General features: G+C 40.9%; 1 protein-coding gene across 7 annotated transcripts in view; it reads right to left on the bottom strand.

Moving 5' to 3' along the window:
• Positions 1-14,263, bottom strand: part of MAMDC2 (MAM domain containing 2) — a 402,628-nt gene that overhangs the window by 94,925 nt on the left and 293,440 nt on the right. The gene's annotated exons all lie outside the window — the stretch shown is intronic.

The following is a 14,263-nucleotide window of genomic DNA, read 5'->3' as shown; positions in this document are numbered from 1 at the left end:
GAGTACACCTGGAAGGAGAAAAGGCTCCTTCTTCCATGGAATATGTGTTCACTTACAAGGAAATTTTCTTATTTTGACTTAGAAGAGACTCCAACCCTCTATCTTACCAGTTTTGCTGCTAACGCTGCTGAGAAAAGAACTAGATGTTTTTGCTCATGCATATGCAAGGCAATTTTGGCAAACAAAAGAGTTATACACATTTCAGCTTCCTCGGAACCCGAACAAGATAGGAGTGCCTGTGAAAATTTCACTTCAGTACAGGTAAATAAATACATCTGAATTTAAATACACTTTAAATATATATTTTTTTACATAAAAATAGACAACATATTTTTATTTGCACTTTCTCATTTCAGTTTTGGCATTTTATGCCTATTATAAAGTATAAAGGCAAGTAGGAACAAGAATATTCAACATAAAAGGAAATACAGCTATACAGGTGAACACATTTCTTTTTGTTGTATTATGGAGAAGAAGCAACTTACAATGGTTACAATGGTATACATAATAATAGGAAGAAGGGTTTAAATGAGAAGAAATCCCCAGGGCGCCTGGGTGACTCAGTCAGTAAGCATCTAGCTTCTGCTCAGGTCGTGATCTCACAGTTTGTGGGTTCGAGCCCGCATCAGTCTCTCTACTGACAGCTCAGAGACTGGAGCCTGCTTCAGATTCTGTATCTCCCTCTCTCTCTCTGCCCCTCCCCTGCTTGCTCTCTGTCTCTCTCTCCCTCTTTCTCTCTCTCTCAAAAATGAACATTAAAAAAAAATTTTAATGAAAGAAAACCCCAGAATATGTTTTAAATGAATGATCTCATCGGGGTGCCTGGGTGACTCAGTCATTTAAGCATCCAACTCTTGACTTCGGCTCAGGTCATGATCTCATGGTTCGTGAGCTTGATCCCTGCATCAGGCTCTGTGCTGACAGCATGGAGCCTGCTCAGGATTCTGTCACCCTCTCTCTCCTCCCCCCACCCCCACCCTGCTTGCTCTCTATCTTTCTCTCAAAATGAAAATAAACTTAAAAAAAAAAAAGGGTTGCAACCTAAAAAAACAAAAGATAAATGAGTGATCTCATCTAGATGTGTGGCTTTAAAATGTTTGTTTTTCAAACATAATTGAACACAGAACTTCATCTGTTAACAGAGCAAAGAGGAGTGGCCACTATTGCCAGGTGGGCTAAAAAGTTTTATACTATCATGTGTTGTCCAGGGCATTTTGCCTCTGAGGTCTGTTCCCTCCCAGTTAATCTCTTTCACAGGGGCCCACAACTTGTTCCGTGGACCTGGAGATGGTTTAGAGACCCCAGACTTAGGCAGTCTTGGGTCTCTTGACACATTAACCAGAGCCACACCCTGTCCTGTCCACTCCAGATTCCTGCTCCCTCCATGCTTATTTTCCCAGGTTAGCAGTGTGCCTGGCCTGGTACATGAATGCCCCTTCTCTGTGTCTATGTAAGTAACCACACCCACACCGGCTGAGAAATCCTCATTTGTCAGATAATCTTTATCAAGTTCAAGAGCCAACATGCTCTCCACTCCTAAACCAGCAGTTCTCAGTCGTGGATGTGTCTTGGAATCTCCCAGGGAGGCTTAGACATGGGTCCACGTCCCGGGAAACTCCTCCATCCTGGGCAAACTGGGACGGTTAGTTACTCTACTAAAAGCAGATATTGTAGCCACCCCCCACGTGGCTCCAAAGTCAAACAAGGCTTGAGAAGCACTCTTGTTATGTTTGCTCTTTTCTTTTGGTTCTATCACTGCTGAACCTCAGTCAGACCATGCAGGCAATGATGGCAGGGTCTGTGTCTATTTTACACACACCCCCCCCCCCTTTATCTCCAGTGCCTACTACATATTAGATGTTCAAGAAATATCAGCTAAATGAATTAAGCAGTACATCCTGCCATACATTCACCTAAGGTTAAGACGGCTTAGGGGCTTCTGGGTGGCTCAGTCGGCTGAGCATCAGAATTCAGCTGAGGTCATGATCTCACAGCTCAGGGTTTGAGCCCCATGTTGGGCTTTGCACTGACAGTGTGGAGCCTGCTTCAGATTCTCTGTCTCCCTCTCTCCCCACCTCTCCCCCACTCTCACTCTTTCTCTCAAAAATAAATAAACATTAAAAACATTAAATATTTAGAACATGCATGTGATGATCTTACAAAAAAGATGGCTTAAAATAAAGGCAAAAAATTTAAAGCCAGTAACAATAAACACTGACAAAGAAGTCCCTGTTAATATATTTTAGAAGTCCTCCTTAAATATGAAAATAAATGTAGGGCTCTGTGCCCAAGGCATGTAAGAAATCACAGCAAAGTTGACAGAAGAACAAGGCAGTGGCTTTCAGTGAGTTGTTTGCTCTGGAGACTAAGGTTTTGAGAATATTAACATGGAGAGTAACTGCGTTTATTCCTTATAACTTCAGAGCTCGTAACTATTCACAAAGCCCAGGGGCCTATTTAAGCCTCACAGCAACCCCACGGTACAGCTGGAGACGTGTTATCCTTTATTTCACAGATCAGAAAAGCCGCGCTCAGAGAAAACACACAGCCTGATGAGCAACTGGTTCCAAGTCCCACTTGGATCGCCAGATTAAGCAATTCAGAGTACTGAAGTATGTCCCAAATATTGCATGGGACATACTTATACTAAAAAAAAAAAAAAAAAAAAAAAATTATTTGTCATTTATCTGAAATTCAAACTGAAGGAGGCTTCCTCTATTTTACCTAGCAATGCTAGGCTCCAGGCCAATTCTCTATGAAAAGAGACTATTTGATTTGAGGATCACTCTGGACCCTCCCAGATAAAGGGCAGAGACGTGGCTCTTCCTCCTTTCCAGCCCTCTGTGATTAGGCCTTCCAGAAGGTTCTACACATCCTAGCCTGTGGATGTGTGCCTTTCTCCAGGACAGCAGTGGGTCAAGCTGAGTCAGGAAAGGGGTGGCAAAGGTTGTCATGAGTGATATCTCTCAGGGTTCCAGGGCCACATCCATGTGGACTCAATTAAAAACAATTATTATTACTACTTTTTGAATACATAATGGTACATAATTGAAAGATATAAGATAGTAAAGTTTCTGCACAGCAAAGGAAACCATCAACAAAATGAAAAGGCAAACTACCGAATGGGAAAAAAATATTTGCAAATCATAGATATTGGAAAGAGGTTAATATCTAAAACACAGAAGAACTCCTACAACCCAAGAGCAAATAAATAATCCAATTTAAAAATGGGCAGAGGATCTGAATAGACATTTTCCCAAACATTAAGATGGCCAACAGACACATGAAAAAAAAAATGCTCAATATCACTCATCATCAGGGAAATGCAAATCAAAAACCACAATGAGGTCTCACCTCACACCTGTTAGAATGGCGAATATCAAAAAGACAAGAAATAACAAGTGTTGGCAAGGATGTGGAGAAAAGGGAGCCCTTGTGCACTGAACGTGGGAATGTAAATTAGTGTAGCCACTATAGAAAAACAGGGCATTGCACCAAGTGAAATAAGTCAGACAAAGACAAAAACCATATGATCTCACTTATATGTGGAATCTAAAAAACACCCAAGCTCATAGCAACAGAGAACGGATTGGGGGTTGACAGAGGTGGAAGAGGCCAGAGGTGGGGGCAGCGCAAAATGGGTGAAGGAGGCCAAACGGTACAAATTTCCAGTTATAAAGTGAAGAAGTCACAGGAATGTAACGTACAGAATGATAACCATAGTTAATCATACTGTGCTGCATATCTGAAAGCTGCTAAGAGAGTGGATCATAAAAGTTCTCATCACAAGAAAAAAATATCGTATAACCATATATGGTAACCCACGTTAACCAGACTTACTGTGGTGGTCATTCCACATTATATACAAATATCGAACCATTATGTTTTTACCTCTCTGTTAGCCATGAGGCTTGGAGGGATAGTGTGGCTGGTGGAAAGAACATGGGGTTTTTTGGTTTTTGTTTTATTTTAGAGAGAGAGAGAGCATGCACATGAGCAGGGGAGAGGGGCAGAAGGAGAGAGAGAGAGAATCCCAAGCAGACTCCACGCTCAGTTACAGAGTCCAACACGGGGCTTTATCCCACAATCCTGGGACCATGACTTGAGCCAAAATCAAGAGTTGGATGCTCAACTGACTGAGCCACCCAGGTGTCCCAAGAACATGGTTTCAAAGTCAGGTAGTTCTTACTTTAAAAACTGAATAATCTCACACATGGGAAGTGTGTAACAATGGGCATAGTATGAGTTCTCAATGAAGCATGGTCTCAGATTCCCTGTCAAATCATTTTCCTAACTCCATCAAAACATTTTCTTATATTGAGGCCACATATATCATAGTTTTCTCAAATTCTATAATTTATGTACCACCTTGGGGTTTTGCTTTCTCTGTGTACTAATTATTTAATGTTTTTCTTAACCATACTCATGTCTAAAAATATAGTATTTATTTTATCGGATTCCTTAGTAATACTGTCCATGAAATTTGGGAGTTGCTGTGCTGGTTCGTATAGTACATTAAAAAAATACATACAACATGTTACATATTATACTTCATCAAAACTGGGAGAATATACATCATTATTTTTAAAAATATGGCATATGCCCCCAAAAAGAGTCTTAGGAACCACCACAGTATGCATAGTTCACTTTGGGAAATGTTGATTTATGTCAGAATCAGTTATTATATTGTCATAACTAATTATTTTCAAGACTTGGAAACTAAGGTCCAGAGAGGGTGACAATTTGGATCAAAGTAAACTAGACAATCTAATGCAGAGGTGAGACAAGAACACAAGTTTCTGGACTTCCAGGTCCACATTTCCATTAGCCTAAAATACCTCTAGTTGAAGCCTAAACTAAATCCTGCTGCAAAACTATAGGATTAACTCTGTGATACCCTAAACCTGTCTTGCTTTTCCACCACCGCTCATATTATTTCTTCACCTAGGAAACGAAGGGCAGTGTTTCCCTCCCAGAACATACCTGACAGTGTAAACCTGAGCGAGCCTTGCTATGCACCTTGCTCAGTTCGTTCCTTGCTTGGCATGTATAGACGTGCTTCCCCAGGGGGAATGGAATGCAGGAGAGAAGGCCAATCTGGGGGTGCCAACACTATGTACTGTTTAGAGACTTTTCTGGAAGTTTTCTGACCTTGTTTCATCCACCCCCAACTAAACACTCTCAAGTGTATCAAGCTGAATCAAACCCTCTAATGGGATGTCTGGACATTTCTACAAATTGCCTCCAAAAATATGAGATATGTTTAAATTCTGTGTTTTTTAAAAAAGAATTAAAAAACCCCTATACTTTCCTAATTGAGCAATGACAAAGTGAAAGAGTCCCTAATAGAGGGGAGTCCGGGGTCCTACAGAAGCAGCAGCAAGGCAGACAGCTCTGTGGTGAGTAGTCTTGCCTCTGGTTCTAAGAATCAGCCTCAAAGGCTAACCAAGAGTTGAAGATGTTGAGGTAGATGCATGTGGCTTTTACCTTCGAGCATCCATTCCCTCACAGCTCTGGTTAAGAGTATCCTTTGTTTTTTCCTTGGGGAATCTGCCCTTTCTTAGTTTCAGCCCAAATGGTTTGAGCAGGACTGACCCCAACCCATCCTCCAGGAGTCCCACATGACCCAGGCCTGACCCATCAGGTCCTTCAAGTCCTTTGGCCACAGAGGTTGCTTAGGAGTGAGCACATGGACGAACTCAGGTAAATGAGGCTCAATTAGAAGAATTTTTTTAAGTTTATTTATTTATTGGGGGGGGGGCAGAGAGAAAGAGAGAGAGAGAATCCCAGGCAAGCTCCGCACTGTCAGTGCAGAGCCCAATGAGGGGCTTGAACCCACAAACCATGAGATCATGTCCCGAGCTTAAGTCAGACGCTTAACTGACTGAGCCACCCAGATGTCCCGAAGCTCTTTTTCTCTAGGAACCATTAACTGTAAGAATGTTGGATGCCTCACCTGTCAGGGTCCAGGAGGAAGGCCCGCCAGAATGCAGCCAGTACAATAGAAGCCAGAACCAAGAAAAATGAAGAGAAGAAGATTGAACTGGATGGCATTTTTTTAAAGCCCCTAGTGGCACCTGAAGCCAGATATCCCTGAACTTTTAATTTGCATTGGATGATAAGGTCCTTTAGTTGAAGCCAGTTTGAATTAGAGTATGTTTTATTTAGTTGGGAACAAAAGAGCCCCGTCAATCAGAAGTCAGAGTGAGTACATGATATGCTCCTTTCAACCATGAGGAAACAGGGAAAGGGGAAGAGAGGAGGCAGAGGGCGTGAATTGGACAGTAGAAGGTAGTCAGAGAACATTTTCTTGTCTCAACATCGCCCCTACCTAGTTGTGTGGTCATGAACAGTGAGTTAACCTCCCCAACCTTCAGTTTCCTCATCTGTGAAGTAAAGGAAGTGGACAGTCAGTAGTTCTCAAACAGATCTCTGTGGAGCCCCAAAGTACCTCAGGCAATGGGGACCAGGTTCCCAGACTTTCTTTCTGTGAAACTCACTTCCTTTTATCTATATTATGTGACAGGCTCTCCTACAAGATTTTATTAGAAGAATGGGTTCTACTGGTAAACCAGATTCGTTGACTGTTCTGGTTCTGTTTATACTAAGGTCTAAATTGAGTCAAAGCTCATCTGGGGCCAGTAAACATGTGGTGCCTCTATCCTAAGAGTTGGTCAGAAGCCATGGTCAAGAGCTCAATCCCAGGAGGGGTTGTTAGCTTTACACAGACATAAAACATTGTTAATGGCAATGATCTGCATCCCTAACCCTAAGAATGGTCTTTGAGATGGGGGTCAGTGGTCATACAAGGTACTGGGAAAAGGAACAGGGATGGTTCCAAATAGTCATTAGCTCTGCTTTAATGCCAACATAAACACCATTGGTAACACGCAAGGCAGGCAATCTCTGCATTGCTAGAGAACAGAGGGTGGTGCGCTTCGAGGTTTGTTTCTTTCTTAAGACAGTGTGATCATTGTAGAAGAAGCTGAAAAAACAGAGAACTTTTAACACAGTCACTTGCACAACACCTGATGTGTGTCCACAGTGCTCAAGTTCATGTGGATTTGCTTTTTCTTATAGAGACAACATACACATTGTAGTGGAAATGGGATGAAACAAAGATCCATACAAAAGCCCATGAAAGCATTTCTATGGAAGCGTTAAGTTATGATGATTACATTAAAATATATTAGTTTGCAGGCAATTTTTGACATCGTATGAGCACATGGACCAACTCAGGTAAATGAGGCTCAATCATGAGATTTTGGAGTCCTCCAAATCTTTAAAGAATATATCTTTAAAAATACATTTTAACACCAATTGCTAGAATGGGTCATCCACTGCTATAGTCAAAATTATTTTCTTTTCTTCATTTCAGGTAACAATTGCAAATATGACTAAAATCTGTAAAACAAATATGTGTTTCAAGAATAATATTGATCTTGCCAACAGAAGCTGAATAATTTATTTTAACAAACATGCTGAATAATAAATGAAAAGTGAAAATTATTTCTCTATTTGTCCTTCTAGTTTCTGTATAACTAATGTCTTTCTTATTAGAATACTGTTTTTTTTTCAATAGTATATAACTCAGGCAATTTCTATTAATACAAAAATAAAATCATACATATTTTGAGGTTTAATTTCTCTTGTTGATTAACTCCTGATTTCTATCACTTTGCTGACATACACTATAGAGACACAAAACCCAGAAGGGGACAGGGTGAGAAAAGATAAGAACTAAGACTAGGCAGAGTCAAGATAAGATACAGGCAAAGGGTCAGTTGAGGGCAAGCTATGAATGCGTCACAACACATCTCAGGATTTGGAAGTAGCGGTCAGGAAGAATCCAAATTGGGAAGGACAGATGGTTTTAGGATTAGACAAATGCAAAAGGCTGAGGCTCAAGATAGCCAGAAATATATGTCAACACTTGGGACAAAATAGTCATACATCTACCGGATGATGGGGAGTTTCAGACAGCACCTTGGATAGCTCCCTGGACAAGAGGTGCTCTGACAAAGCTAAGACCCTAACAAATGATGGATCTTATCTTGTACACCCCAGAATTCCCAGGTGGTACCACCCCTGATGGAATGAACTTGATCCCTGGAGCCTTGGGGAGCCAGAAGCGATATTCCACTTGAAGGTCTGACTTAAAGCCCTAGGGATGATATCTATGGCCCTCAGTAATAGGCTTCTTGGTGATAGAGTGGGGTGTATGAGAAGTATCATCCTCCCAATCTTCAGATCATTTGCTTTCCAAAAGCCTATCCACTTAATTTGGGATCATAAGTTCATCCTGGGTCCAACAGTGCTATGAACAATAAAGGTCCTGTGGTACAGTTTTAATGTGTTAATGTTCACCTTTGATTTCATGTTGTCCCTTTTGAGTGCCTATATTTGAAGATTAGAGGAAGTGAGATATAGGGAATTATGTATTTGTTAGATATAATGAAGGCTTATATTAAAACAAATTTAATTTTCCCATTATTACAACTTCAAACAGAGTTCATGACAGTAACAAAATCCCTGGGTGTGACTTTCATGCAGTCATCTGTTGCCAGACTTTATTCCCCTCTGACCAAGTACTATTAATAGCAGAGGAAAGTTTGCTTCAGTTGACTCTTCAGTTGACTCTTTAAATCCAAAGTCTCTTGGATTTAAAGACACATTATCATTTATCTCAAAGTTCTTTGGCTGTATTTGTCTTATGGTATCAGTAGATCATAACAATAATTGGAAAACCAAACTAATTTCAAAAGGCTTATTCACTAAATGAAAACATGACATTAAGATTAGTAATCTAGTGGGGCACCTGGGTGGCTCAGTCCATTAAGCATCTGACTTCAGCTCAGGTCACGATCTCATGGTTTGTGAGTTTGAGCCCCGTGTCAGGCTCCATGCTGACAGCTCAGAGCCTGGAGCCTGCTTCAGATTCTGTGTCTCTCTCTGTCTCTCTGTCCCTCCCCTGCTTGTTTTTTCCTTCTCTCTATTCTCAAAAATAAATAATAAAAATTAAGAAAGATTATTAACCTAGTGAATAGGACATTTTTATAGATTAATCTAGGAAAAGAATCAGGTATAAGGAAGAAAAAAAACAGGTTGTAAGTGAGTATTTGTTGGGCATGGAGAGGGGTAGTAATGGAGACTAGAGTCACCTATCCAACGTGTGATTGTGACCATGGGGAGCCCAAGACACGATGATGTGGTCCCAGCTCTGAGATCCACAATATTTACTGAGCATCTACTCTATACCAGGCAGTTTTCTAAATATCCTGGAGATAGAGCTACAAGCAAAAAAGGTGTTCATGGCATTATTTACTCCTTTCTGGTGATCTTAAGTCAGGTCCGCCATGTCTGAGAGCTGTCTGCGTGATAACTCTTCAAAGACTGTGGCCAAGATACAACACAAGGTGGTGGCCAAATAGGAGGTGGGAAGCTCAGATCTGGCGGTGAGGCAGGGAGCATGAAAGACCTGGGTAAGAGAATTAGGGGTTGTAAGTCCCCCACCTCACAAAACCAGCCTCTCATTATATATATTGAGATTGTGCTAGGAGAAGAGAACAGGGTTCCAGTGGGTATTTTGAAGTCAGGGGAGAACTTAATATATTAGAGGAGACATGAGTTGGTTTCTTTGTATGTGTTTTTTTAAATATATATCACAAAATATTTGCTTTAGAAAAAACCTGAGAAATCACTAAATGCAAACCCCTCTTTCTTTTCTTTTATTAAAAAATATTTTTAAAATATTTATTTATTTTTGAGAAAGAGAGAGAGAGGGAGAGAGAGAGAGGGGGTGAGAGAGAGAGAGAGAGAGAGAGAGAACATGAGCGAGGAAGGGGCAGAGAGGGCGGGAGACACAGAATCTGAAGCAGACTTCAGGCTCTGAGCTGTCAGTGCAGAGCCCGATGCGGGGCTCGAACTTACCAACTGTGAGATCATGGCCTGAGCCAAAGTTGGATGCTCAACCAATTGAGCCACCCAGGCACCCCACAACCCCCTCCTTCAACTCTTCCTAAGTCTCTCAGCTAACTAGCAGGAGAGCCAGAACACGCTCATCTGTACTGGAATGCAAGCAAGATGTTCCTCTGTGTGACTTCCACGTTTGAATTGTGTCTGGCTAAAGAATCTCCCTAATAACAACACATAGCTGGTTTCACGTCAGCAAATATAAACTGGAGGGACTACAGGGCAGTCATCCCAGTGGTTTCCTCAGGTCCCCGACGGGCTGGGCTTTGGCTGGTGATGAGGGGAGAAGACAAAGGAAATCGTGGGTAAGGAGGAAAGAGAAATGAAGCCAAGGGGCTGGAATGCAAGGCCTGACCTGGATCTTGCCAGCCTCTTTCATTGAGAAATACCATCCTTGTCTTGAGCTGCAACTCCCTTCTGCCTGCTGATTGTTATTGCTCTTTAATACGAAAGACTGGCATAATACGACAGGACTTGCTCTGGTTCAGGAGACATATCCATGCAGGACAAATTTCACTAAATGATGGAGCCCTTTATTGTTTTGGTTATACAACAAAAACAAACAATATTTTTTAAAAGCTTTCAAATGTGCACAATTTCCAAAAATTCAGCACAAAACAAGTATAATTTTGTAAAACTAGAATCATAGAATCCCTTAGATACACACTTTAAAATGAAAATATTGAATTGTATTCTTCTTTTTTTAGAGAGAGAGAGAGAGCATAAGCAGGGGAGAGGGGCAGGGGGGAGAGGAAGAAAGAGAAAGAGAGAGAGAGAGAGAGAGAGAGAGAGAGAGAGAGAGAGAGAGAGAGAGAGAGAGAGGGAATCTTAAGCAGGCTCCATGCTCAGCATAGAGCCCAATGTGGAGCTTGATCCCACGACCCTGGGATCATGACCTGAACCAAAATAGAGTGGGACACTCAACCAACTGAGCCACCCAGACGCTCCTGAATTATATTCTTTACTGCTAAACCATCAATGGTATGGTATGAATGCATAGAGACAGAGGAGGGTAATAATGGGCAAACCAACCATTCACATCTTAAAATTGTTCTCATTCTTGGGAAAAGACAATCATAGCCACTACTCACTTCCATGGTTTTCAAAACTTGGTCACACTGGCTATTTTGGATTCTGACTTTACCAATAAAGTTTCCTTTTTGTTCACTTACTCCTTGGTGGGGGATACGAAGAACTAAGATAAACACGCTTTGAAATTTTATTGATAATAATTAGTGTCTCTTGGAATATTCCTATTGTAGCCTTTTAAAAAATATATTTTTTGCCATTTCCAACATTCATCTGGTGGAGGGAGGTTGGCATTCATTAAAAAGTTCCGATTTGCTGGTGGCGTTGCATTAAGTGCCAAGAATGAACCAGGTAGAGGAAATTGCTTCTTAAGCTTCCAGGTTTGAAAGAAAGGGAACTGCTTCTCTTCCATGAAAAATATCTTCTACGATTGGCACTATTCTCCAACGAGCCCTCCAAGCGTAATCATGCCAGAGACAGCCCCAAACCTGTGCTAAGTCACAGAGCAGTCTCTTTAGATACAAGGCTGCAAGAGCTCTTGACTTGCCTTTCAGATAAAGAGAAGCCCAGCCACTATCTAAATTCTTGGATTAAAAGACAAAAAATATATGTAAAAAAAATTACCCTAATGCTTTTTGAGGGTAAAAGATAATACTACTCCAATCAGAAACTACTGAGGCAAAAGCATAAAAAGAAGCTCAGTGACATCAGATGAGAGAACATACTTTCACCGACTTTTCTACTGTGTGAATTAGACTTAACTTCCATGAGAAGATTACAGGAGACTAAAGCCAGGCTTTTGAAGAAAGCCATCCTCCCAGTTTTTTACCTAATGAATTTGCAACCCGGAATAAGTAACCATTCTAATTCATAGCGCTTTCTATAGTTTATAGGGGACTGCTACCAATACTGTCTCATTTGAGGTGGCCCTGACCACTGCATGTTGTCTACAGCTTACCACTTCATACTCTGTATCAAGAAGCCAGATGGAAAGTGCTATAACCATTTATCCATATCTTTGCATTTGGCCCACCCATTAGGCTAAGCCGCACCCAGGTCATGGACCTCTGTGGAGCTGGGACAGTCTGGTATGTTCAGGCAGGATCCCTTTTATTTTGCCTGGAAATGAGATCACAAGTAAGAGCAGGGAGCACAGGCAGAGAGGGCAATAGGCAAGTACGAGGTGAATCAATTTCAGTGGCTCAGCCTACTTAAGTATTCCTGGGAGAAGGTGTCAAGTTTCCAAGATCCTCCAGGAAAAGATCACCGTTTGAAGGTTGTTTCTCTCAGTGGATTGGGCCTGGGGCCAGGTCATGTGATGACATTTGCCAAATCTCTCCAGGAGCTTCTACAGCCTTCAGGAGACCAGCTGAAGTCTTGATGGCCACCAGGAGACTCAGGAGGACTGAGAAATGATAAGGAAGTGGCGTTGTTCTTAAAGATTTTTAAATTGTTTCCAAACTGTATTGCTACTGATTTATCTGTGGAAATATGGGTTGTGTGGATACATACACAAGAATCATACTACACTATCAACTGATGAATGCATAAAGAAGATATATATATATATATATATATATATATATAGAAGATATATATATATATATATATAGAAGATATATATATATATATAAAGAAGATACATATATATATATATAAAGAAGATATATATATATATATAAAGATATATATATATATATATATATATATATACATACACACACATACACAATGGAATATTACTCAGCCATCAAAAAGAACGAAATCTTGCCATTTGTCACAACACGGATGGAACTAGAGACTATTACGTTAAGTGAAATAAGTCATTCAGAGAAAGACAAATACCATATGATTTTACTCATATGTGGAATTTAAGAAAAAACAGATGAACCTAGGGAGAGAAAAAAAGAGAGAAGCAAACCAGGAAACAGACTCTTAACTATAGAGAACAAACTGAGGGTTCCTGGAGGGGAGGCATGGGGTAAATATGTGATAAGCATTAAGGAGGGTACTTGCTGTGATGCGCACTAGGTGCATATGTTAAGTGATGAGCCACTACATTCTACTCCTGAAACTATTATTACACTGTACGTTAACTAACAGGAATTTAAACAAAAACTTGAAAAAAAATCATACTATAAACTAACTCACAAGATGAAAAATTAGAGTTTTATTTCTATTCTGCATAGTCTTTTGTACACAGAAACGTGGCAGGATGCCCACAAAATATAAGGTATTATAAGCTCATCCCATACACAGGGCAGGAAGGGACAGTTCCTCCCGGGTCATCAATCACAATGACACATAAAAAGCCAGAGTCACCGCCTCCATTCACCAGTTTGGTCACTCCCTCCCCCACAGAAAGGATCTTGTGGTTTTCCCTTGCTTTCAAGCCCAAGATAAACACCCTCAAGATCTGATTTAGCATCTATCACTAGAGCAAACTGCATTACCTCATTTTCCTGATCTCCTCCTACTCCTGAACAGAATCTTAGGCCTGGCCACTGCTTCCCCTACTCTGTGTCACCACTTTGCATCAAACAAACATGAGAGTCCCTGTTCAGCAAGACTCTTGTAAAAAAGTGGTACTTTTCAGCTCTATGTAAATCCGTGTGGCTCAACATTTACCAAACACAATAATTGTGCTAGGCACAATACAAAAGTACACAAAGAGGCCTCCCTCAGTGAGCTGACAGTGTGGTGCCGAAGTACTAAGTCAAAGGAAGGCGTAGGGCCAGGGGACCTAATCAACCCAGTAATAGCCAATCTCTCCTCCTTCAACGTCGAGTGAAACAGACTCTCGTTTCTTGTGGGCAGTGTAAGTACTCAAGAGAATTCGGTAAAATTAGGTGTATCCACACTATCTATCACAAAATAGGAACTAGACCTGTCTTGGAATTAAAACCTTCCTGACCACTTAGAAACTCTGCAATATTTTCCATTCCTCGACGTGCTCAGTTTGTGTTTGGCCACAAGACGCAGTGTAGGAAGAGCTGTTGGCTGCCAAGTCACACAGATTGGCAATGACACAGGGAAACCTAGGGAACTGACCATGTAAACAAACAAGACTCCCAGATACTCATGCAACCAGACTGACAACCCTTGCGAGATCTACCCTTGTAGAGCAAGGCACTTTTCTCTTCCTTTTTTTTCTTAATAGAGGGCTTGAAAATAAAGAATGCTTATATTTTAAAAAATCATCTGTTATGTAAAGCACACACACACACACACACACAAAACCCAATTAGGAGGAACTTAAAGT

This window comes from Panthera pardus, unplaced genomic scaffold, assembly GCF_024362965.1.
Source record: "Panthera pardus isolate Hobbes unplaced genomic scaffold, ASM2436296v1 HiC_scaffold_20, whole genome shotgun sequence".
NCBI classification, from domain to species: domain Eukaryota; kingdom Metazoa; phylum Chordata; class Mammalia; order Carnivora; family Felidae; genus Panthera; species Panthera pardus.
This window is presented reverse-complemented; position numbering and strand designations above follow the sequence as displayed.